At 38.6% G+C, this 26,022-nt stretch overlaps 1 protein-coding gene across 5 annotated transcripts in view; it reads right to left on the bottom strand.

Moving 5' to 3' along the window:
- ARHGEF37 (Rho guanine nucleotide exchange factor 37) overlaps positions 1-26,022 on the bottom strand; it is a 65,256-nt gene that overhangs the window by 35,098 nt on the left and 4,136 nt on the right. Inside the window, exons 1-3 of one of the 5 annotated variants that reach the window (XM_014551695.2) lie at positions 13,992-14,356; positions 12,443-12,607; positions 11,276-11,387 (exon numbers count right to left, since the gene is read on the bottom strand). The exons of 1 other annotated variant lie outside the window; for it this stretch is intronic. The gene's annotated coding sequence lies outside the window, so the exon portion shown is untranslated. Of the gene's footprint in view, positions 1-11,275; positions 11,388-12,442; positions 12,608-13,991; positions 14,357-26,022 lie in introns of those variants that run through there. 3 more of the 5 variants (XM_014551698.2, XM_014551696.2, XM_006175912.3) reach the window with 3 other exon arrangements.

Below are 26,022 nucleotides of genomic sequence, written 5' to 3'. Positions count from 1 at the left end.
TACTACCTAGTACCTGGGCTATTTCCACAGCCTCCAGAAACATCTTTCCAAATCCAAACCCCTCTCCCACCTGCTTCCAGCCACACCCATTCATCCTGGACATGCTTCCAGTTTATAAACTTCCTGAAACAGAGCTTGTGATCCTTCTATTCCCTGCTGTGAGACTTCAGTAGCTCTCTGCTGCTCCATGGTCTGGCTCTAATCTCATTTTCCTTTTCCCTGACACATTCCAGTGAAAGAAAGTTATGTGCTTTTCTCCATTCCTGCATGGTCACTTCCTGCCTTCATGCTTTTGCACCTGCTGTGCCCCCTCCCACGTCTCTATCCTCTGACATTCATCTTTAAGGCCTTTCCTGATCCAGTGAGATGTACTTTTCTCCTTTATTTCTAACTTCAAAAAGTACAAAGGCAATACTGTAGACAAGAAGAATCTCCCTACTGCAAAACACCTAGAAATGCCAGATCAGCTATAACAAACTTCCTTTTCACTGCATGACAGGGCTTGCAAGAGAGTAAAGGAAATCAGCAGGGCCCCCAAAACAGGGGGAACTGAAAATCAGAGCAGAAGCAACTGAGCTGATGCAGCTCTAGCCAAAGTGGATGGAGTGGGCTGGGAAGAGGACACTGTTGAGCTCAGTGAACCAGAGACTTGGGCATTAGCGCCCATGCAGGAACAGGAGACAAGCTCCTTCACAGAACTGGGACCCTCAAAACACACCAGTGAAATGGTGAATCAGAAAAAAATGTCCCTCCACCCACACAGAAGATGACAAAGATGCTTCTACATCTTGGCTTGGATCCTGGGTGAAGAAAAAGATCTCCTCTGAAAATTCGTAACAACAAGCCTGCTTTCACTGGGTTGTAGGTTCAAATGTACACTCTACGTGTGGTCCAAGTAGCCCAATGCTGAGAAATAAACAAACAAAAAAAAGAAGTCCTGGACTAATGCTACTACGAGTACTCATAGGAAAAATAAAATGTCTCCAGGAGGACATATCCTTCACCTATGCCACATGGTACTCCAACAGATAACCCTGTCCTAAAGATGAGATAAATTCCAAAATTATAAGAACTTCATTGCAAGTGAGCATCATCAGAGACAACAAAGAGCAGGATCAGACCACAAGAACATCAGATAATCAAACTATTAGATAGAAACTATAAAACAGACAGGACCAGAAAATAAAAATAAATAAATAAATAAATAAATAAATAAATAAATAAATAAATAAATAAATACATACATACATACATACATACATACATACATACCCATATGATTTTTTAAAGCACCAAGTAGAACTTACAGAAACTAAAAATTAGTCTTTGAAATTAAAAACTGAATGGACAAGTTAAACAATTATGATAAAGAGAAATAATAAAGGAGCAGACAGATGTTAAGAAATTATCCAGACTGCTAAAAAGAAAGAAAAAAAATCAGGAAAAATAGGAAAGAGAATTAAGGGATCTGGATATTGAAACAAAGAGGTCATGCATCAACTCTGTGTTCCAGAAGCCAAGAACAAAGAGAATGAGGAGAGGTAACATCTGAAGACATGAGACTAAGAACTGTCCAGAATTTATAAAAGCTATGAATTCTTAAATCCAGAAAGTGTAAGTCCCAAGCAGCATGTTAAAAAAAAAAAATTACATCTAAACACATTGAGGAGAAACTGCAGAACCTTGAAGGCCTGGAGAATTTGTCTTATATATTCCTGTCCTCAGGAAACTGTAGGAGAATATGTTCCACCAAAATAAAGAAATAAGTCAATGGAGAGGCTGTGGAGTAAAGGGAACCCTCCTACACTGCTGGTGGGAATGTAGTTTGGTGCAGCCACTGTGGAAAACAGTATGGAGATTCCTCAAAAGACTAGGAATAGACTTACCCTATGACCCAGGAATCCCGCTCCTGGGCTTATATCCAGAAGGAACCCTACTCCAAAATGACACATGCACCCCAATGTTCATAGCAGCACTATTTACAATAGCCAAGATATGGAAACAGCCCAAATGTCCATCAACAGATGATTGGATAAAGAAGATGTGGTATATTTCTACAATGGAATACTATTCAGCCACAAAAACCAACAACATAACGCCATTTGCAGCAACATGGATGCTCCTGGAGAATGTCATTCTAAGCGAAGTAAGCCAGAAAGAGAAAGAAAAATACCATATGAGATTGCTCATATGTGGAATCTAAAAACAAACAAACAAAACATAAATACAAAACAGAAATAGACTCACAGACATAGAATACAAACTTGTGGTTGCCAAGGGGGCCAGGGCTGGGAAGGGATAGACTGGGATTTCAAAATGTAGAATAGATAAACGAGATTATACTGTATAGCACAGGGAAATATATACAAGATCTTATGGTAGCTCACAGAGAAAAAAATGTGACAATGAATATATATATGTTCATGTCTAACTGAAAAATTGTGCTCTACACTGGAATTTGACACAACATTGTGAAATTATTATAAATCAATAAAAAAATGCTAAAAAAAAAAGATGTCAAGAAAGAGAAAGACACAAGATACAAGGAATTGGTGATCTAATATGTGAGAGGGACTGAGGAAATCCCCAGGATAGAGGGAAGGAAATCCTAGGTTTGACTGTTGGCTACAGGGAGACAGCAAACAAACTGGGCTAGAGTACTAGAATGTCTCGAGAACAGATTTTTTGAATCAGTAGAGAATATGGTGCTTATTTAGGCATAATTACACAGACAATTCATACAAAACTGAAAAACAAACCAATGAACAAAAACAAGAGTTGTTGTAACTGTGCAGAAAAGATACAAGTAATTATATGTCACTACCTGGTTCGGATTATAAGTAGAATCCACAGATATAATAATGCAAGTGATCTAATTCATATTAAGTGCTGAGAGGATAGGGTGATGGAGAGGGAGTGAAAAAAAGCTAAAGCCTCATATTCCATAGAGGAAATCAAAGAACAATGCCTAAATTGAAAGCTCAAGAACCAGCAGTACATATGTGCTATAAAGTAATCAGCTAAAAATAATATAAGGAACTGCCTGGCAGTGGCTGGAGCAGGAAAGAGAAGAGGACGAGCTGCTTTTCATAACAAACATTATAGAATCATCTGTCTGTTTCTCATGACAAATGCAGAACTATCCATCTCTTTAAATTACACACTTTTATAGCTTTGAAGTGAACTAAAAACTAACTGCAAGAAAAAGTGAGAACCTCTTAATTTTGCTAGAGATCAATATTGAAAAAAAATTATCGTATTCCTATATATACCAACAATATATAAAAGTGCAATTTAAGGAAAAATAGCAGTACAATAATAAAAAGACTTAATAATATATTAATACTTACTCCTTCTTAAATATCGATTTAACAAAAGATGTATAAGACTTTTACAAAAAAATCATAAAATTTTATTGAAATACATCAAAGAACTAATTACAAGTAGAGATACACTATATTCATGGATAGGATGAATCAATATCATAAAGACAAAAAAAAAAAATTGCCCAAATGGCTTCAATACAATTTTAGTAAAACTCCCAATAGGGTTTGGGGGTTTTTTGTTGTTGTTTTTAGTAGAACATAATAAAATTATTCTAAAATATATATGGACAAGTAAAAGGCTAAGAGAACTCTGAAGAACAAGGTAGGGGTATTTGTCCTACCAGACAGCTAGATCTATTTGAAAGTCATAATAATTAAAAAGTATCGTATTGACATAGGGGAAAACAGATCAGTGGAACAGGTTGGAGAGCCCAGAAACAGACCACAGTAAATATGGAAACTTGATATATGACATAAGTGTCACTATAAGTCACTGGGAAAAGACAGTCCATGGGACAATTGGTCTCCTCTATAAAAAAAACCCCAAAACACCCCAAATACACTCCAGATAGATTAAAGCCCTAAATGTTAAATGTGAAACTCTAAATTCTTAGAAGAAACAGGAAAATATTTTTATACTCTCTAGAAGGGAAGGATTTTTTTCAACAAAATACAAAATGTGCAAACCCCAAAAGAAAAGTTGATACATCTGATGACAGTAATATTGAAAAGTTTTGTTCATAAGCAATTGTAAAATCAAAATGAAAAGAGAGGCCTTGGATCAGAAGATATCTGTAGTTAATATAATCTAAAAAAGTTTAATATCTAGACTATATAAAGAACTTCTATGAATCATTAAAACAATGCAATTAAAAGAAAACCAGACAAAGAATATGATTGCAAATACAGTGTTTGGGTTCATTCAGTGTCAATTTTAATCTCCTCCTATTATGTCTTGCTGCAATGCTGATACTGGAGAGCTAAAACCCAGCTTTCCAGACTCCCTTGCAACTAAGATTCTAAGATCCCACCAATTTGATGGTCTCAAGTGAGCCCAGATTTGGAAATGAGCTAAGCAGGAAGAGAAGCAGTGCTTGAGATATCCATTTGATGAAGCAGGTACTGCATTGTGCCGAAGTCAATAGTTCTGGCAACAGACTGTGGCTAAAGTCATGGAATCTTGAAGCCAGCAGCAGGGACAGCAGCTCCCCAATTCTCATTTCCTGATTATTATGGGGTAGCAGTTTCTTTGGAGGGCCTTTCCTATATTATTGCTCTGGGACTCATTCCTGAGGCCCCTTCTGTGGCCTGCTTCTCCAGCCCCTCCACCAATTTGGTAAGCACCTTAGACCCTCTTTTAATGATTAAAACAGAATGATTTGTGTTATCTCCAACTAAAACCTGGCTGATACAGGCACGAACGGGTAATACACAAAAGAAAAAATTTAAATGGCTAATATATAAATGGAAAGATTTCCAATTCACTAGTACCTAGGCAAATGTGAATAATTAAAACCACAATGAAATACCATTTCATGTCCAACAGATTGGCAAGATATAAAAATAAAATGTTGGGAAGATTATAGATACATGGGAAGTCTCATATATTGATATGATAATGGAAATTGTTGCAACCACCCTGAAGAGCAATTTGGCAATATTTAGAGAAGTTGAAAATGTGCATATTCTCAGGCCAAGGAGTTCTTCTCCTAGATATATCCTGCCTTCAAGAGACTTCTCCACATACACACAAGAAATGTAGACAAGAAAGTTCACTGCAGTACTGTTGAAATAACAGAAAATTAGAAAAAAAAAACATAAATGTCCCAAGGAAAATGGACAAATAACTTGCGGTATAGCCATTTAATGGAATGCTGAACAACAGCAAAAATGAATAAACTATAGATTCGTGTATCAATATGGATATCCTCACAAACACTGTAAAGAGGAAAATACATATATAAACAAGTCCTAGAAGGATACAGAGTATGATACCATTTTTTAAAGTTTAAAATATACAAAACAATGCTAGATATTGTTTAGAGATACATACACATGTAGCACAGATACTAAATTTTTCATGGAAGTGATTAGCAATAAATCCAAGTGATGAAAAAAATTTTCATACAGTGAGGTATGGGGAAGTCATTCTGACTTATATATGATTTAACTCAAATTTTATGCTAACTAAAACAGCCTGTTTGTGGCCTATGGAACATACATTGTCACATCTGCTTTAATTATTAAAGAAAAGGGGGCACTGATCAGAAGTAAAGAATGTCCATGTTAAAAATAAATACTAAATGCAGTTGGAAGGAGTAATACAGAGGTTCTATATACCCTTTACCCAATTTCCCCAATGGTAATATCATGCAAAACTATTTAATACAGTAACACAGCCAAGATGTTGACACTGACACAGTCAAGATGCAGAACAGTTCCATCTCAAGGATCCTTCGTGTTGCCTTTTTACCCACTTAGTTCCAGCCCTATCCTACCCTTAACCCCCGGCAACCAGGAATCTATCTCCACTTCTACAATCTTGTCAGTTCAAAGTTGTATGTAAATCATATAGTATGCATATTTGAATCAAACGGTATACAACCTTTTGGGGCTGACTTTATTTAATCAGCATAATTCTCTGGAGATTCATCTAAGCTATTGTGTGTTATCAATAGTTCCTAGTTCCTTCTTTTTTATTGCTGAGTACCTGAGATGTTTTGTTAAAAAAAAAAAAAAACTGAAGCAAATATGGCAAAAATGTTAAAATTAAACAAAGCCAGGTAGTAAGAACACAAGCATTTGTTGTTTTGTTCTCTGTTCTTTTCTGGATGGTTAAAATATTTCCTAATATTTAAAGTGGCATGCATCCCATTTGGCCTTGGGCTATTTAGAGCTATGCCTCATCTTCCTGGCTAGACACTAAGCCCTTGGAGACTAGAAGAACACCCATTCTTTGGGTCCTCCTCTGTCTCACAATGTTTATGCATATACAAATACATATTTGCATACATAAATGGCCCTTTCCAATGTATTAGTAGCAGAAGTTTCCATCCTGGGAACACTGACCCACAGATCAGATAGTATGTACAGGTGTTTGGGGACAGCAAGGTTGCTCAGAAGGCAGGGGGTTCAGAAAGGTCCTAGAACCCATTTGTCTGATGCACAGCTCTAGTCCAGATCCTGAACACTGCCACTGGCTTGCTGAACTGTCCCTGGCCTGAATTGCTGACATTTATCTCCCAGTACATTGCTTCTCTAGAAAAATCCCGATTGGATTTCAGGAGAGCTACTCAGGTTTCACTATTCAGAATTGTTGCTAAATAAACAAAAAGCATAAGCAATACTTCACAGAGCACTGCTAAATATTTAAAATAGCACTTAGGTTAATTTGCACTTAGGTTAATTGCAATCTAGACCTCCAAGCAGGCCTAGCAGAACATCTCTGTAGCATTTTGTTATTCTCTTAGTTTATAGCCCATATAATGGAAAGAAATACATTTTTATTTCATTAAAAATATTATATATTATTTGGCAATGAAAAGGAATAAAATACTGATTTGTGCTATAACATGAAAGAATCTTGAAAACATTTTGCTAAATGAAAGAAGTTAGTCACAAAGGACCACATATTTTATGATTCTATTTATATGAAATGTCCAGAATAGGTAAATCTATAGAAACAGAAAGTAGATTAGTAATTTCCAGGGCTGAAGGGACAGAGGTTTGGAATGTGGTGGCTGGGTTTCTTTTGGGAATGGTGAAATGTTCTAAATTTACTGTGATGATAGTTGCACAACTCAGTGAATATACTAAAAACCATTGATATGTACACTTTAAATGGGTGAATTATATCTCAATAAAACTGTTACTCAAAAAATATTTTATAATATGAAGTCCTGGCAAGGGTATGGAGAAACTGGACTTCTCATATGTTGCTGATGGGAATGTAAAAATGGTACAGCTACTCTGGAAAATAGTTTGTCAGTTTCTTTAAAAACTAAACATATACTTTCCAGCAATGACACCACAGGGCATCTATTCCAGAGGAAGAAAACTTATGTCTATATAAAAACCTGTTCACAAATATTCCAAATGTTCATAGAAGCTTTATTGGTAATACCTAAAAACCGAAAACAACCAAAGTGTTGCTTAATAGGTGAATTTAAAGGTGGATAGCTAAAAAAAAAGTGGTATATCAAATATCATAGAATACTCAGAAATAAAAAGGAATGAACTACTGATAAACTGCAACTACTGAATGGTTCTTGAGGCTATCATGCTGCCTGCAAAAAAAAAAAACCCAACCTGGAAAGGTTACATATTGTATTATTCCATTTATATAACATCCAAAATTATAGAGACAGAGATCAGAATAATCACCTGATTAGGGATGAGTGTTGGGGGCAGGTGGGTGTGACTACAAAGGAATAGCACCAGGGAGAAATTTGTGGTGACAGGATAGATCTGTACCATAATTGAGGCAGTGGTTACAGAAATCTATACATGTAATAAAACTGCACAGAACAATCATACACATATATTATGCCAATGCCAATTTCCTGGTTTTAACATTGTGCTGTGTTTAAATAAGATGTAACCACTGGAGGAACCTGGTAAAGAAAAGAACCTCTCTGTACTCTTCTTGCAACTTCCTGTTGACCTATAATTATTTCAGAATAAAAAGTCAAAAACAAAGTATTAGATAGCTTAAGTCATCCACTGTCTTTGTGACACTCTCAGGACAAATGCGGCTTAAAAGCCTGGGAGAGCAGGCAGGGTGCCTTTGTTCCATTTCCTCTTCTGGTCTGATAAGGAGGCTTGTCTTGGAGAATACATTTGGGAAAATAATGCCATTCAATATAGTCCCATGCTCAGCTCTGAGACCTCTTTGATGACCTGTGATAGGCAATTAAGAACTAAAATCGGTCTAGCATATAGTTGGTAATGAAAAAAAAAAAAAGTCTGCTGAATGTTAAGCAGTGACTACTTCTGACTCTAGGATAGGATAAAACAGTTCATTCTCTTCTCTTTTCTCTTCATACTGGTACAGGAAAATTTGGACATTCACATGTTCATTCAACAAATATTTGGAGCAGTTATTTCATGCCAAGCATTTTTCTGGATTCTGAGTATACAAATTTAAAAGGGAAAAAAGGGCTCTACAATAAGGATGGGGCATTTAAAACACCTGGTTACTTGCTCCAAGTTTCATTTCACTAAAAGCAGAGAGACTAAATAAATGTTGTAGACATCCTGATAATTTCATGCCTTTCAAAATAGAAGTTAGAAGTAACAACAGCAATGATACTCTGAAGCTAATTCTGACCAATCAGAAGAACAGAATGAAGAAATGGAAGTAAGTAGATCCCAGGGAAAAGTGAAACCATCATCTTAAAGTTCTTTCATAAGAAAATGTAAAATGTCATGGCAAGAAAAGATGGACATCCATCAATCTTCCACCCCAGGTTCTAGAGGGAAGTCAATTTAAACATTTAAGAAAGAATTTTAAAAGGAAGTAAAACCTCTGTCTGAGATTCTAGGGATTAGGGTTCAGGGAAGACTGTCAAAGATGAAGTTCAAGCATTGTGACAGCAAAAGACCCTGTTGAAGAATAAAGGGAGGAAATACCTATAGAAACAAAAGTGGCCACAAAGGGATCCTGGCTAATGAGCCTAGTTTATAAAGATATTCACAAAAGTCAGAGGGGAGGTCCCTATACAAAGAGATTCCAGAACTCTAAAATGAAGAAGGATCTGGGATTGAGGGGGAAAGGGGTGGGAAGGGATAAACTAGGAGTTTAAGATTTGCAGATACTTATATATAAAACAGATAAACAACGAGTTATACATATAGTACAGGGAACTGTATTCAATATCTTGTAGTAACCTATGATGAAAAAGAATATGAAAAGGAATATATTATGTATATGTATGTAAACATTATGCTATAAGCCGGAAATTGACCCAACACTGCAAACTGACTATACTTCAATTAAAACAAAGAAAAGAAGAATGATATGGGATTGACAAAAATGTAAGAATAACCTCCAAAGCTCTGCCCCTATCACTGCCAACTAAATTTTAAGATTTATGTTCAGAAAAAGTTAAGAAACAGGCACACTATTTGATGGCTTAGCTTTCCTTTTCTTACCCCTCAAGAGTGACTGCAGGGGGCACTGTGAAGATTAGGAGCCTAGACCCTGGAGTCAGAAAACCTTATTTCAAATTTTGATTCTGCAATCAATCAGCCAGGTTCCTGGGATAACTGTATAACCTTCCTTACAGGGCTATTATATAAGATTTCATAAAATACTCCATGTAAATTGTCCAGCAAAGTGGTAAGTTCTCAATAACAGTAGCTGTTGTTTTTGTTACTATTACTGTTAAAATGGAAAGAGTGGCATGACCCTGGATGAGACACTTCGCTGATCATATTCAAGTAGGTGGTGAGAACAGCTAATCATGATGATAATAATAAGTAATGAGAACTACAAAGCAGAGCCTGACTGACAATGCATCTAATACCAAAGAAATAAAACTGAGATACAGAAAGACCATGAGTCTGAGCCCTGATGGCATTACTCAATCCAGCCATGATGGAAGCTGATTCCCTTTGGATTTTTTTGGTATGAGATAATACATTTTCATTCCCCATCCTGCACTGGCCTAAGCCACTCAGAGTTGGGTTTCTGCTACCTGATTAAAACAGATGGTCTATCAGCCCTTAGAAAGGGAAACAGGGAGCCAGCATAGGTTAACAAAAAAACAGAACAGGTCATGCCAGACTATCCTCATTCCCTTAACCAAAGTAGACTAGATCAGTAGATCAAAGGAATGCCATAGCCTAGTGTAACTGGATCAGCAAGGTCTTGATGGTCTCTCATGACATTCTTACAAATAAGGAATGAGATGCAGTAATGGAATAAGATGTGGTGATGGAGGCTGGGGGAGGAGGGGAGGCAATAAGAAAGTAACAAAAACTAAAAACTGATAAAACTGCCAAATTCAAAGAATGTTGATCAGTGTAAACGTCAACCTCTGGGATCTGTCCTGTAGTATTAAGGATAGCCATTAGTTCTTTTGGTGCTTCCCACCTCTAAGACTACCCAAGTCTAAACCTCCACCACCCTTCTCCTGAGCTGGATGCATAGCACTAGAGTAGAGTGGTGAAAAACATAAAACTGACTGCTTTATTTCTTAGCCTGAAACCCAGACAAGTCTTCCCTGACTCCCATTCCCCCTCCAAAGAATCACTCCTCTCTCCCAATAATCATGTTTCTTATTCTATTTGTTTTACTGGTTCATTGAATAGAGCAGAAGCTCCATAAGGGCAGGGATCATGTTTCTTTTATTCATCAATTACCTTGGGTCTACTCTAGATCTTGCACATGGTAGGTGCTCAATTAATTGAATTAATGACTGAATGGCGTGGATAAACCCTGGCAGAACAGCAATCAAATTGCCAATGACACTCTTACAAATGGAGTTAGACTAATATGATCATACACAACTCCTGGAAGCCACCACAAAGTTTGAGGTAAGATAAGAGACAGAAACTTCCCTTGAATTTTATATAACGTATTATAAGGTATGTACACTTTTTTGTCTGGCTTTCTTCTTTAAGCAAAATTATTTTGAGATCCACCCATGTTGTAGCATGTATCAATCGTTCATTACTTTTTATTGTTGAGTAGTATTCTATTATATAAATAGACCAGTTTGTTTATCCATGCACTGGATGAACAGTTGGTTGCTTCCAGCTTCTCTATCACAATAAAGCTGGACCTAGGAATGGAATGTCTGGATCACAAGACAAGTATATATTTAACTTTTAAAGAAAATGTCAAACTTTTAAAATGTAGCTGTACCATTTTACATTCCTATCAACAGTGTGTAAGAGTTCCACAACCTCGACAACACTTGGTGTAGCCGTCTTTGAAATGTTACCTGCTTGTGGTTTTTATGTGCATTTCCCCAGTGATAATGATCTTGAGTATCTTCTCAAGAGCTTATTTGCCATCAATATATCTTCTTTGGACATCATGGGTTTCTTATTTGTCTGTTTAAATTACAAAAGAGGCTCTTGCTCATTACACAACTAGATAAACAACACAGAAACTTATAAATAATTAATAGTTTCCCACTCCCTTAAACACATAACTAGAGGTGCGTAAGAATCACCAGGAACGCTTATTAGGTATGCAAATTCTTGCCCCCACTCATGAAGATTGTGATTCAGTACGTCACAGACAGGGCATTTTGACAAGCCCTTAGGTGATTCTGATGCAAGTGATCTGTAGAAAATTTATGGAGAAATTCTGCTCGTACTCTTATCCTATAAAGGAATAGCTGAAGGAATGAAGACAACGAGTCTGAAGGAGAAGATATGTGGAAGGGGTACATGGGTCGTCTTCAAATAAGGAAGAGCCTTTGCCTGAGAGAGTGGGTGTTTGCTCTATGTTCTCCCATGGAGCACCAAGAGTTTGGAATCTAAAAATCAAATTTAAAAAAACAAAAAAACCTTTCTAACAGAGCTACTGTGAAACAAAATCAGGCAATAGAACCAGCAATTTAAGGAACCTGCCAAAGTCACCAAGCTTGGAGAAAAAGGACTCCTCTGAGTAGAGAAATTACTGATTGAGGGTGAAGAAGAGAGGGGAAGAGACATGCCAAACATACACATACATACACTCTCTCTTTCTGAGGAAAAACTCCCCTTTATAAATACACAGAGAGGAATGTAACCACCAATCAGGTAGTGTGTCTCCTAGCCCAAATTAAATAGCAGCTAGTTGCCCTAAACCATATTTCCCTGGCTCTATTTGCAAGGCCTAAAATGGTTGAGAAAGAAGACAACACAGTATTTGGTAAGAGCAGTTCTTTTTATAGATAAGTAGGTCTGCCCCGGGCCCTGTCCTCACAATTTTGGATCCACAGATTTTAAAGAGCTTAAGCCTGTCAATAAACAAACAACAGGCTTTAGACAATCAAGCTCAACAAATACCATTTTGCTTTAGTTACAGCACCCAAACAACCCCACCCCCACCCCCACCATCAGTTAAATAAAAAGCCATTTATTTGTTCTAGGGCAGAATCAACCAAGGCACTGTTTACCACAGCAAGACTCTGATCCAAGAGGGATGTGAGCCAACTGCCAAGTTAACTCCTGTACCCTGGCAGAAACTCAGCTGAACCTCCATCACTAGGCAAGTGCACACCATTGCTGGTGGTGTCCAGGTTCCCATGTATGTCCTTCTCTTTCTTCTCATTTAAAAACAACTACAAATAAATAATAAATAATAAATAAATAAATAAATAAATAAATAAATAAATAAATAAATAACAACTATACAGGTGCTGGCTCCATTCAAAAGCGGCAAGTGAGGCCCAATAAATGGTCCTTGTTAGAATGTCTGGTAGTTTCTACTTTCAGCATTTGACCTTGGGTCAAATACTCAGCATAGTGCATTATTCCAAGTGCACTCTTGTTTAGGTTCCTATCACTAAGGTATGTGCTGTCCTTTGTAAGTCATAATAGGACTGACTTAATACTTGCATGTTTTTAGTTTTTTAATTTTGTTTTCTTTTATTTCGGATAAGCCTAATTTCCCCCAGGTTATCACCCTTTCTTAACTGGCACAGCTTTGACTCACTGGGTTGTATGTACCAGTCTTATGTAGCATCTACTAGTGCCAGGCACTGGGCTCAATGTTCATTTGCAGTCTGACAATAACCTGAAAGAGGAGGCAGACAATCTTTTCTTTGGTTTACAAAGAAAACTGGGCCTTGGCGAGATGAAACTATGTGTCCAAGATCAGGCAGCTAGGGGCATCAGGACGCTGTCCGGACTCACAGAAGGAACTTACTCTTTTACCAGCTGCTTCCCTTCAAAAGAGCAAATAAATTGCTCTGAAAGAGCACAGTCTAAATGCCAGTCTTCAGTCATTCCTCACAGCAGGGACGCTTCACCCCGCTGTCAAATCTGAAACTGTATGCAAGATTATGCGTGAACCCACGGGAGGGAACCCAGATTTTTAAGGAGTCAGTGATTTCAAGGTTAAGAGCCAGCGCCTTGGCATGCTGTCAGCTTCGCCATTCCCAAGTTTCTGGCGCTCGCTGTTCAGGGAGCACTGGAGCCGGAGCCGGAAGTTCTGGCTTCCAGTTGCAGCCTTGGCACTACTTATCTGAGGGACGTTGGCCAACGCAGCTCACCTATGGACCACAGATTTCAGTTCTCTTTTCCCCTGGTTCTAGCTGTTTATTTGTAATTATACTTACGTGGGTAAGGTTGTTTTTTTGTTATTATTTTTGTTTTTTTAGCCATTGTTTGTATTATTTCATTGTTTTAATGTATGGATTCTTATTAAAAGTCGCCCCCAATCCTACAGTGAAATAGGTAAGGATAAACAAAGAAACACAAGGAAAAATAATTAGTTTTTACAAGACCAGCTTACCTCTCTGGGCCTGTTTCCCACCTGTAAACTGACCAGGTTGGGTCAGACGAATCAGATTGCTCATATTCCCTTAAGGCTCAAGACAAAAAGCTAGCTACTGAGCAACCCAGGCGTTGTTGCTCCCGCTCTCCCCCACCTCCCTTTCCGGATCTGATCAGCAACTGTTTTCCAGCACCCTTCCCCGGCCCCAATTACCCCGGTGGACTCACCGCGCTGCGCGCAAGGTGCCGGCTCCCGCGGGGAGCTCGGCCGCCCCGGTAACTGCGCAGCCAGGGCTGGAGGGGCGCGTGGGTCCCGGACACGGCCGCCGCGCGGGAGCTTGTGCGCGCTGTTCCCACGAAGGGCGCAGGCAGACACCAATCTGCCCACGCTGCGTATGTGCGTGCGCCGCGAGAGGGCGGCCCCGACTCCCGCCTTTGTTAATTGTCCATCTGGAGGCAGGTTGTTTTCCACTCGCTTCTCTGGGAGTTCGGCCCAGCCTGGGGGCCGCAGCAGCAGCAATGCAGTGGCCCGCAGGACCTCTGGGTTCCTGTCCTAGCTCTCCTGGGAGCCCTCTGCGCAATCTTAGATAAAGCTGCCAGTCTCCCTGCACCCTAGTTTCCTTTTCTATGACTCATAGTAGTAAACAGGACACTGTTCTAGGCACTAAATATTGAGCAGTCAACAAGACAGACAATTTTCCTGTCCTTTCGGGGCAGGTCAGACAATGAACACACACTTGAAACTGATCATTACTGTGAAAAGTATGGAAAGTTTCATTATCAGGGAAAACAATTGTTGTTTATGGAGTTATGCATAGACTAACTTTTCTCAATTCCCCGATTCTAACATTTATTCTTATTCTCATTCTGTGAATTTATTATTTATTATTATTAGTGATAGCAGTAGTAATATTGCTTACTCAGTGCCAGGTATTATACTGAACATTTTACTTGTATTTTCTCATTTATCTCGTTCACAGCTTCTCTAAGAGATAGGTATACTTATTATTACCATCCTGATTTTAAAGAGAAAAACTGAGGCTAGAGAAATAACTTGCCCACTGTCACATAGCTACTAAGTGACAGGACCAGTACTCAAATTTAGACCGTCTGAGGCCTCGGGCTGTTTAACCACTACTCTACACACATAAAAATCTGAAGAGCAGAATGATGCTGTATCTTGAACGTGATGGATGAGAACAATAGGACAGGAGAGGGTGGTTTTAGTCTGAAAATGAGAAAAGCAAAGGAAGTTGAGAGCTTTCTTAAAGAGCTGTCCATGGATAAGACTTCACACATATGACCTTAGAGGTCACTAACATGGGGAAAGACATACGGAGACAAACTGCAAATATGTAAGGAATAACTTCTCTAACAATCAAAGCATTTCAAAAATGACACCAGTTGCCTGAGGAGAGTGAGCATTCTGTCAGCATTTAGTGAAAACGAATACATGTATGTATATGCATGACTGGGCATTGTGCTGTGCTGTGCGCCAGAACCTGACACATTGTAATTGATTGTACTTCAGTAAAATAAATAAATAAATACATATTTTTTTAAGGCAAAAAAAATTTTTTTTAAGTCAGCATTTAAGCAGAGGTGCTTATTGGGGATGCTTCAAAGAAGAGTAATGCAATAGTTAAAGACTGGCTTAGGTGGTCTCTAAGTTTCCTTACAATTCTGAAGGGATTCTGAAGAGAATGTGAGTCCTACAGTGGTTAAGTGACTTGTCCAAAATCACCCAGGGAATGAAGACCTTACCCCAAAACCAAGTCTGACTTCTAGATTAGACTTTGTTCGTGGGTAAAGGTCTTGTGAGTGTTCAGCACCTCAGTTTATGGTCCTTTAATATGTGTGTGTGTGTGTGTGTTTCTGTCTGTCTGTCTGTCTCACTAGCCTTGTCCCAGGTGTCTGGAATCATCTGCTTTACCTATTTAACTTTACATTACTAATATGTGCCCTTCTTCCTTGCTTGTGTTGAGTATTCTGTTGTTTTCAGACATAGTGACAACCTCCTTGGGCAAATTACTAGCAGTCCAGGAGGCGACGGGGGTCCCTCTTCCCCTGGAGTAGTGTTTATTTGCTATTTTAAGGAAAAGGAGACAAGCTGGATGCTGTTTTCATTTGAAACTGATGTTTCTTTGATTCTATTTTAGGACTCTGGATTATCTTGAGTTAAATTTTGAATGCACTGGCACTAATTCCCCATCTCTCATCCTAGTCACAAATATTTTGATAAGCAGCAACCTAGTTGTCAACTTCAGAAGAGGCAATCTTTTCTCAGAGCTCTAGAGAGCTACTTGGTGTTTTTGACTTAAACTTCTAACAAGGGAAACCAATTGCCTTTTGGGATTGATTTCTAGAACATTTACAAAGAAATGGACATCACCTTGTCCCCAGTGAACACTAACTCAAAGATAAAAAGAGTTCCCTTCATTTCTACCCTCAACAGAGTGATCAATTTTTCAATTTTTTAAAAATATATTTACCTGGTTCAAAATTTCAAAGTATACTGTCAGGGTTATAGCTTATTGACCTTTGGATTCCTCTCAGTGCCTGGCATATTGCCTTGTGCTGCATAAGTGATTATTCACTAGGTGGATGAGTGAGTGTAAATTATGAAGTTGTGGGAGACAGAGAAATAGGTGGTTTAGATTGGAGAAGCAGATATTTTCCATGAGGTGCATGGGCTTAAAGGGAGCCCAGACAGACCTCCCAGACCAGTTGCAAATTTGACCATGACTTTATCCATAGATCTGTACTAAAAGCAGCAGCATCAGACGCTTTCTGGGTTGAGTATTACCTAAAGACTACATACTAACCAGAGTCTTTTGGTTGTACACAACAAAAACTGATTTTGGTTAACTGAAGCAGAAAAGGAATTTATTGAGAGAGTACTGGGGAACTCATAGAATCAATGGAAAGGCTAGAAAACCAGGTGAGGCAGGCACCAATGGAGGCTGGGTGGCTAGACCCACAGAAGAAACCATGCCACAGGAAGGATGCCCTTGCTGGACGCTGGCAGTGCTCTGGGGACTGGGTGCCACAGCTGACCAAGCTGCCATCACTATCACCAGATGCTGAATGCCATCACCACCAGAATAAATTTTACCCATTGCCTTCTTCTTTTGACTTCTATCTCCAGAATCACATTCCTTGAGGGGTGGGCTAATCAGTCATGCCTGGGTCCCAATCAGGAAAAGCTGATACCAGAGCCATTTGGCTTCCACGAGTGAGATGTTGGGCCCTGCCTCACACAGTGGCCTGTTCCCCAAACTTATAAAGGCAATTTGGAGGCTGGGCAGCCAGGAATAAGATAAATGTCTATTAAACAGTCATCTTCTAATAATTTGTAGGCAAAAAAGGGAAAGAATTAAAGAGTATAATCTGTATAAAATACTTAACACAGCACCCAAGCTGAACTCTCAAACCCAGAAGAGATGGCTTTCATATTTATTACTCAATTAAAATTTTAGCTAGTCAAAGAACTTCTCTACAGTACCAATAATTTCTTCCTAAGCCTCTCCTTTTATTTCTTATTGGAATCACAACTGCAGAGTCGAGCAAAGAAAGGTTCAGAAGGAAGAGGTAAATTGTGCCAAAAGTATACTTAGCATAATAGGGGCAGTGCCATGAGCATAATAAATTCAATTTATTTTTCTGATAAATTTTAAAAAACATTGCCTACCTCTTGGGATAGGTCTTGAGATCATATCTATTTTTCTCATTTAACTCTGTGAAATTTTACCATTCTAATATTTATCATAATAATAAAAATAGGTACTACTTACTGAGTGCCTAAAATATACCAGAAATCTTTGATGGATTATTCCTAATCCTGAAAAACATCCTATATAATAGATATTATTTGTGTTACAGACGAGGAAGCTGAAGCTCAGAGAGATTAAGTAAGTTGTCTAAGAGTACACAGCTCATAGATGACGAGTGCGTAGCCAAGTCTACTGCTGCACCATACTGTCTCTCATGTAGTTGCTCTCTCCAAAGATTCCCATCACCATTTAACAAAAATTCTAAGCCCAAATGTATGTTTCTTAAATCATTTCTTCCATCTTCTGAGATATTAAATTTTCAGAAAGACAAGTCAAGAAATTACTGGTTGCCGTGTCTTTAGCAGACTTAAACTTGTAACAGATAATAGGCTAGTGTGGTAAACTTATCACTAACATATAAAAATATTTATAACAAGAGTGTCTGCTTTATTGAGCCCATATTATAAGCCAGAAACTCTGCTTATCAGCCCTAAAAGAAAAGTATTATCATTTTCTTTTTACAAATGAGAAATCTGAGATTTAGAGAGATTCAGCAGCTTGCCAGGGGCCTCGCTGCTAGAAGTGGCAGAACTGGGACTGCAGCCTCAGCAGTCTGACTCCAAAGTCCGCATTTCTTCCAGTGTGTCATGCCCCTCTGGGCCAGTGTGATAATTTGTATTGAGAAACGTAACTTTGTACCTCTCCCGTTTCTTTCTTTTCCTGGCTTCCAGTGGTTTTTCTGTGGGTTCTCGGCTCTTTCCAGATATAACCCTTCTAAGGACAGAGCTGTTCTCTCTTCCCTTCCAGGTTTTCTGGTACTCTCTTCCCAAGGGCAAGGCCACAACCTCCCCACACAGGTTCAGCCCTGTGCTCTGGAATAGTTCTGTTCTTAATCTGTAGAAATATGTGGAGCCTTAGCTTTGAAGCTTAGGAGAGTCCCTCTAAATCTACTTTGTTGGAACTCATCACTGATGAGTTAGTTCTAGCAACTGGTTTAAACCTGTTACCATCATGATTTGTTAGCCCAGTCTGGGAGAACTTGCTTTGCTTTTACCATACACTTTGTATTAGTCAGTACTCCTCTGGTTCTAGGCCCAGAAATCCAACTCATCCAGAAACTATAATGTCCATTAGAAGAAAAGACCATCTCTGCCTGTGTGTCTCATCAAGAGAGAAAACCCTCCAAAAGGCTCTCCAGCAGACTTCTTCCATTTCATTGACTAGAATAGCATGTCCTTACCTAACCATACCTAAGCTCAATCACTGACTGGCTTAGATGGATGAGGAGTCAACATTAGGCCAGCCCTCTTCTGAAGCATATGGCCATATAGCCTTAACAAAATTAGAGTCTTGTAGGGAAAGAAGAAAAATAAGGTGGAATGCTCTTGGGTAGGCAGCCAACAGTATCCGCTGCAGGAGAGAGAAAGCAATTCTACAGGGAGGTTGGAGAGCCAAAGATAAGTTGCCCCTACCTGCTCAGTCTTTAAAGAGAATCCTTACCAAGCAGACAGGCATAGAAAGTTATGCCAGGTAGAAAGGACTACATGCAAAGGCATAACAATATGCAACTACCTTGTGTTTTTTAGAAATTGCAATCACTTCATTGTAACTGGATTGAATGATATACTTTGGACTTTGCAGTGATAGATAAGACTAGAGAGGTAGGCAGGCACCAGATCATGCAAGGCATGTATGCCATGCTAAGGAATTTCTACTTTATCTGTAGGCAATGGGGGAGTCACTGAGGAATGGGGATAGCATGATATTATTTGAATTTTAGGAAAAATCTCTGTCCAAAGAATGGAAAATAGATCCTAGAAGGATATAAGGCTAAAGGCTGGGAGATCAGTTAGAAAGTTGTAGTTTTCCGTCAGGGGAGAGATAATAGGCTTCAGGTTAAGGTTGAAGTAATAGTCAAGTAGAGGAGGGGAGGATAAGAGTAAAATGTTGAAGAAATACTATAGAATTTGATTTGATGACCTATAGGATGTGAGAGGATGGACGGCCTATGCTGACTCTGAGATTCGTGTTTTGAGCAACTAGATGGATAGTGGTAGCCCTCATTAAAGAAAAAGTATCCTAGAGAAGGAACAGGTTTGGAGCAAAGGTTTGGGGGAAGGTAATACAACCAGTTTGTGACTAGTTGATCCCTGCGGCTTATCCTAGTGAAAGTGCCTGGTGGGAAAATGGATATAAGGTTCTGGGAGAGAGAAGCTTGGTTTGGCAATATAGATTTGAAGGTCACCAGCACATCTATTGTACATGAAGCTGTAAGAGTGAATGAGATCACCTGGGAAACAGGAAGGACGTAAAAGAAGAGGGTTAAGGACAAAGGCCTGGTAAACACAACCAAGGGGCAGGCAGAGAAAAGGGAGACAGCAAAAAAGACTGAGGAGAAGTCAGAAAGAGCTGGGAGTAGAGCCAGCCTTTGATTAAACTTCCTTATGAACAATTCCCTTTAACTGCTGTGTTTCAATCTGGTCCCACACCACCAAGTAAAACTACAATCAAAATATTTGGCCAGGGCTTTTTAAAGTATTGCCTGAATTATTGTAATATTTGATTTTTATTCATCACTCTCTAGTTGGAAATCTCCTCTGCTGAGTCAATGCAATGCTTTCTTGGAAGCTGCATGAGAAAGAAGTCTAGTGAGAAAAGCAAACTAACTCCCTGTCCTGAAGTGTGCATTTACCACCCTGGAGTACAGCCTCAAAGGCTTGCTATTCACATTTAAGGATAAGCAATTGGGTGGGCAAGGGTATAACCAATTTGTAAGAGTGGGAGTTGACAAAACATTTTTGACTTAGAAATTTCACTTCTATTAATTTATGCCACAGAAATCCACACACAGATGCACAAAGATGCATGCATAAGGTTGTGGTTTGTGACTTTTTAAAAAAATCAAAGTGAAGAGCTATAAACAGACCAAAAACTATCAGCAGGAGATAGTTAAATAAATAAAAAAGCAGGTTTCACAGCCAAATGCTGAACATGTACATATGTAAATCTACATCATATATATATATATGTATGTGGGTATATGTGGGTATGTATATGTATATATGTGTATGTGTGTGTGTGTGTGTGTGTATTCAGTCACTCAAAAGCTATTATTGAGGAAGGCACTGTTCTGGGGATACATTAGTGAACAAGACAGAAAAAGTTCCTGTCTCATTGAGCAAGTGTTCTAGTGAAGGAGGCTAAGTCAATACAAGAGTAAAATATATATATAATTTTAGATACTAGTAAGTATTGTGAAGGAAAATAAATAGGGTAAAGAGCTTAAGAGTAACTGGGTATGGGGGGGGGGGTGTAAGGGGCTATTTTAAATAATTTGGTCACGAAAAGTGTTTCTAAGGAGAAAATATTTTAGCAGTGACCTGAATAAAGTGAGAAAGTGTATTAGAGTTCTCCAGAGAAAAAGAACCAACAGGATGTGTGTGTGTGTGTGTGTGTGTGTGTGTGTGTGTGTGTGTGTGTGTACATAGAGAGAGGGAGACAGGGAGGGAGGGAGGGAGGGAGAGAGAGGTTTATTTTAAGGAATTAGCTCATGTGATTGTGGAAGCTTGATAAGTTCAAAATCTGCAAGGTAGACTGGCAGGATGAGACTCAGGGAAGAGTTCCAAAGAGTTCCAAAGGCTCTCTGCTAGAAGAATTCCTTCTTGCTTTTGAGAGGTCAGTCTTTGTCCTATTCAGACTTTCAAATGATTGGATGAGGCCCACCCACATTATGGAAAGTATACTGCTTTACTCAAAGTCTACTGATTTAAAAGTTAATCTCATCCAAAAATACCTTCACAGAAACATTCAGAATAATGTTTGACCAAATATCTGGGCACTACAGCCCAGCCAAGATGACACATAAAATTTATTATCACAAGTCCATCCTTTAGCAACTTGGCACCAATATGCAACTCCTTAAACCACAATTACTTCCACCTAACATGACACAACTATCTTGTATACAACAGAAAACACTCTCTCCTCAGAGAGGATACAAAGTCTTTGGATGATGTTTATACTCTTTTTGATAACCTGTAACTGCTCTCTGCCATGTAAGAATACAAAAAGTCTGCAACCTGGAAGAAGGCCCTCACCAGAACTTGACCTTTCTGGAACACTCATCTCAGACTTCCAGCCTCCAGAACTGTGAGAAAACAAATTTCTGTTCTTTAGGATACCAAGTCTATCTGTGCTATTTTGTTGTAGCATCTCAAGCTGACTAAGACAGGGAGAAAGGAAAGTTTTGCCAACCAGTGATGCTGGAGTAATTGGTTAACATATGGCTATATACATACATAGCCATATGGATATGTATCCTTGTTTTCATTCTTCTCTTATCATGTAACATAAGATGCATTGACTTTATATCATAGCATTCAAGTATTGTTAACAAGAAATAATCCAATGCTTGATTTTGTTCAGAAGGCACAGTATGTTTGCTCAAACTCCTGACACTTGCTTAACCCCTCAAATGTTATTCTAAGTTCCCCAACTCCAGCCCTTTTCTAGACATTTAACACGTATTCCGGCCCAGCATGATGCTAGGCTACAGAAGCCAGCTAATGCAACAGCAAATAAGGACATCCACAAGATGGCAGCATTGTGTAATTATTGAAAACCATGATCTGGCATGGGTTCTTTAACATACCCTTTTGTGGCATATTCTGTAATCTATCAAGTGGACGTCTGTTTTTATATCTTCACTTAATCTTGAAATAAATGAGCAGTGTTTTACAGTTGTGAGATGCATGGACTGGAGAAATGAAAAAGCATGTTCTTTGGAGTCAAAATAAAAATCTGACTTCAAGTACAGAATGCACCTCTAACTTAGTGCAGTTGAGCAAGCCAACTAAGATCTCAGGGCCTCAGTTGCCCTATCTAAAAATTTAAAACAATGAAGTTACTTTCTCCATGAAATCTTTTCCTTTTTTTAACATAACATAATATAGGTAAGAACAACACTGTATACAATGTTGTATAAACACTGAAAAGTAGTTATTACTTTGGCGCAGGAAAATCAATCAAAGTAGATGCCATCTGAAAACTTCTTCAGGTTGACTAGAAGAAAAGTTCTGAGGCCTTTAGAATAGCCTATAATATTTTATTTCTGTCTCCGATGACACATCTTAAAAGCCTATGGCGGTGACCTTGTCAAAAGGAATCACCTACATAAAAAAATCAGTTGTGGTAGTGTCAGAGTTGATACTCTTGTCTTATTTTTGGTTTTGGACAACAATTGTACAGTTTCTATCTCAGCTGACAGCCTGTCTTCCTCCACCAGAAAAGTTAGAAAAAGTCACCCCTGGCTTGAATGGGACTAATAACAGCAGCAGGGTACATTTGTATGAGGTTTATGGCTTAAACAAAGTACTTTCACATATCCTATTTCAATGAGGCAGAAGCTATGGTAATCAATGACATCGTGTGGAAGAAAATATCAGCTAAGAAGGTCAACAGAATTTGAAATTCTAAGCAACAAAAGAAAATATAAAAAATACGAGTTTCATATAGGTTAGAAGGTACTGGAACGTAAGTAGAAAGGGTCTTATGTCTATCATTTGCCTAGCCTTGAAGTACACAGATAAGAAGCAATCTTAGGAGTTCAGATCAGTTTCAGGGAGCTGGTAGGAAGTAAGGAGGGTCTGTAAAATCTGATAGATAGCTAACATTTCAAGAGGTCAGTTGGGCTTTAGAATCTGAAAGGGAGAGAGGCAGAAGTAATTAACCCTGGGGAGGCATTGTCTAGGAGGGATGGCTGGTAGGGAAGGAGAATGGAGGTAAATAACTAGGTAGCCAGGACTAAGGAACCACCTATAGAGCCAGGGACTACTGAGTTTGAGATATGGATTTGGAGGAGATGGGTGTCAGCCCTCAAAAAATGTAGGAGTTCAGACACATCTGGAAGTCAGAACTCAGATCCTGCTTGAGCACCAAGTTACAGAACTTTTGACACTGAGAGATCAATTGAGCTGCAAACGGGCTGGATCAACCAGTTGTTAAGGGATGATTTTAGTCAAAAGTAGGTCTACTGAGGTAATGGCTGCTAGTATGCTCCCTAACCAGATCTGGAGCAGGCACCGAGGGTCTGGACAGGACACACTAACTGTGAGAGTGAACAGGCACACACAGAACAGTGGTATGGATCTTGGGGTGTTCTCAGAAGCTAGTGTTGTCTGGTAAGTCATCACACTTCTCCAGAGCTTCAGCTTCCTCACACATAAGATAAATATAACAAGATGCTTTACCTATCTCTAAAACTGGTCCTGAAAAGAGTTAGGGCATTACAAATTGTTTTATGAACTATAAAGGCTATGTAAATATAAATTTGACTTTTTTGCTCTGTGGATTAGGGGCCTACAATCCAGAGTTCTTTTGTTTTCCCCCAGTCAGGCCCAGAACTTTGTTCACAGTAGAAAGTCTTTTTGCAGTGGTGTGGGTTTGCCCAGGATCAAATGGTGCAGCTATTCCAATTTCTGTGATCAGTATCAGTGCTTCCTGGCATTAGCATGGACAGTTGAGAGTTAACCGGATGTGTTCTTAGGACCTGCTCTCCTCAGGAGTGGCAACTCAAGCATCTTCCAAATTTAGTCTCACAAAGAGTAGATTACTATACTGAGTAATAATGAGTCACTGGGCACAGAGTTTCATGCCCTTGCTAATGAACAATGCAGGGGAAGAGAACAGAGGTTGAGAAAAGAAAGGGACATAGAAATTGCAGAAACACCAAAACACTAATAAATTCTTCCAAATAAAAATAGTATACAGAAATATCCCCAAATGCCAATGCATGACACTGCATTTCCAGGAATTTTAATAGTTCATGTGATTAAAATAGAAAATTTAACATATAATTTGATTATCAAAATACTGCCAGGTCAGACAGACTGACCACAGCAAGACAAGGGGGGTTAAGTGGGGAACACAGGGGAAACCCAGGCATTTCAACTTTTATGTTGCCTTTCAAGTCCTGGCTTTGGTAAGGTATTCAATGAGTACATGGAACATCAATGATTTGAATTTCCTCCCTGTCAGGACACATCTCTGTCACTTAATTATTACACTGCAGAATGTTCACTGCAGACAAATGAGTTAAAGCCTCAGGCACTATTTCAAAGGAACTCTGGGAGGGAGGGATGGGGTTAGCAGAAGCAGTATTAGAAGAGGATACGGAACAAGCTTTGCTTGATTTTCACTGTTGAATCTCTTTCCTTGCCAAGAATAAGACTGCAATGAAGAGTAAGCACCATTTCATGCTTTCCCTGTATCAGAATCTAAGCAAGGAGTTTTTAAACTAAAAGGGACTGACTGATAGAGGTCATTTAAGTGAGGCCCCTCCCCCAGATCCAGGGAAAGCTATACCTAAAACTAAGCTATAATTACTGCCTTTCTTAAATATTTTAAAAAGATAATTCCCAGTTGTTTCTAATTTGGGAGTCTATTCTGATTTCTAACTACCTATCTATTGCTATGTTTCACGGTTATAAAATCTGATTTTCCTGACAATTAAGCATTAAGGAGAATGAGTGAGGACCTGCCCATCAGAATTTTATGTATTATCTGAATTTTAGGAAGCTATAAAAGGAAAAGAGCATGTTAATTTCTTCCTTCTACTTCAAAATACAAGACTCATCTTCAGTAAATTGTGCAATGTTTTTAAAGCCTGAAAGAACTTTAGAATCTGACTTCTCTTTTAAAAGATTACAACATTGAAGCTTAGAAAAAGTTTTTCAGGTAGTGTCACAATTTTCAAAAAACAAATTTTTATTTATTTGCTTTTAGGTGGAGAGGGATATAATTAGGTTTATTTATTTATTTATTTTTAGAGGTACTGGGGATTGAACCCAGGACCTCGTGCATGCTAAGCATGCACTCTACTACTTGAACCTCTACCCTCCCAATCCCCCAGTACAGTCACAATTAAACTTCAGTTTTTCTGAATACTTAGGTTAGGATACATTTTCTTAACCCAGCCTTTAAACACTCAAATGAAAGGATAATTTGGTTTCTCTTATCCCACTTCAAACTACTTTTTAAGAGTAAAATAAATGTCCACTACTCTAGTATTGCTTCCATGGGCTCTTGCTTAAAGTTAGGAAAACTCCTTAGTCCTCTGCTACTCTAAATGTAGACAGTAATATTGCATTCATACAGGTGACAAATGATACTTTCTCATTTAACAAAGTACACTGAAATGCTTAACTCAAGCATTTAAAAGACTTCTGTAGTAAATCTGGATTGACCTCAGCTTGGGAACAATGACAATTTGGAGTCTTCCCCATCTCTAAGACCCTGTACATTTATTTTTGTGGGAATACACTTTTATTTCTGCGGGAATACTTGAACTCACGCAAAATATGGGAGATGTGAACATATATGAGATTATTCTGTTTTTCATACTTGATTAACTATATTCTTAATTTTGAGGATCCTTTGATCCCCATTCTCTCTCACAGGAAACTAATTTTCCCTCCTCCTTCAACTAA

The sequence above is a fragment of the Camelus ferus genome, chromosome 3 (genome assembly GCF_009834535.1).
Source record: "Camelus ferus isolate YT-003-E chromosome 3, BCGSAC_Cfer_1.0, whole genome shotgun sequence".
Taxonomy (NCBI): Eukaryota; Metazoa; Chordata; class Mammalia; order Artiodactyla; family Camelidae; genus Camelus; species Camelus ferus.
The sequence above is the reverse complement of the archived record's forward strand: the minus strand, read 5'-3'. Positions and strand labels throughout refer to the sequence as shown.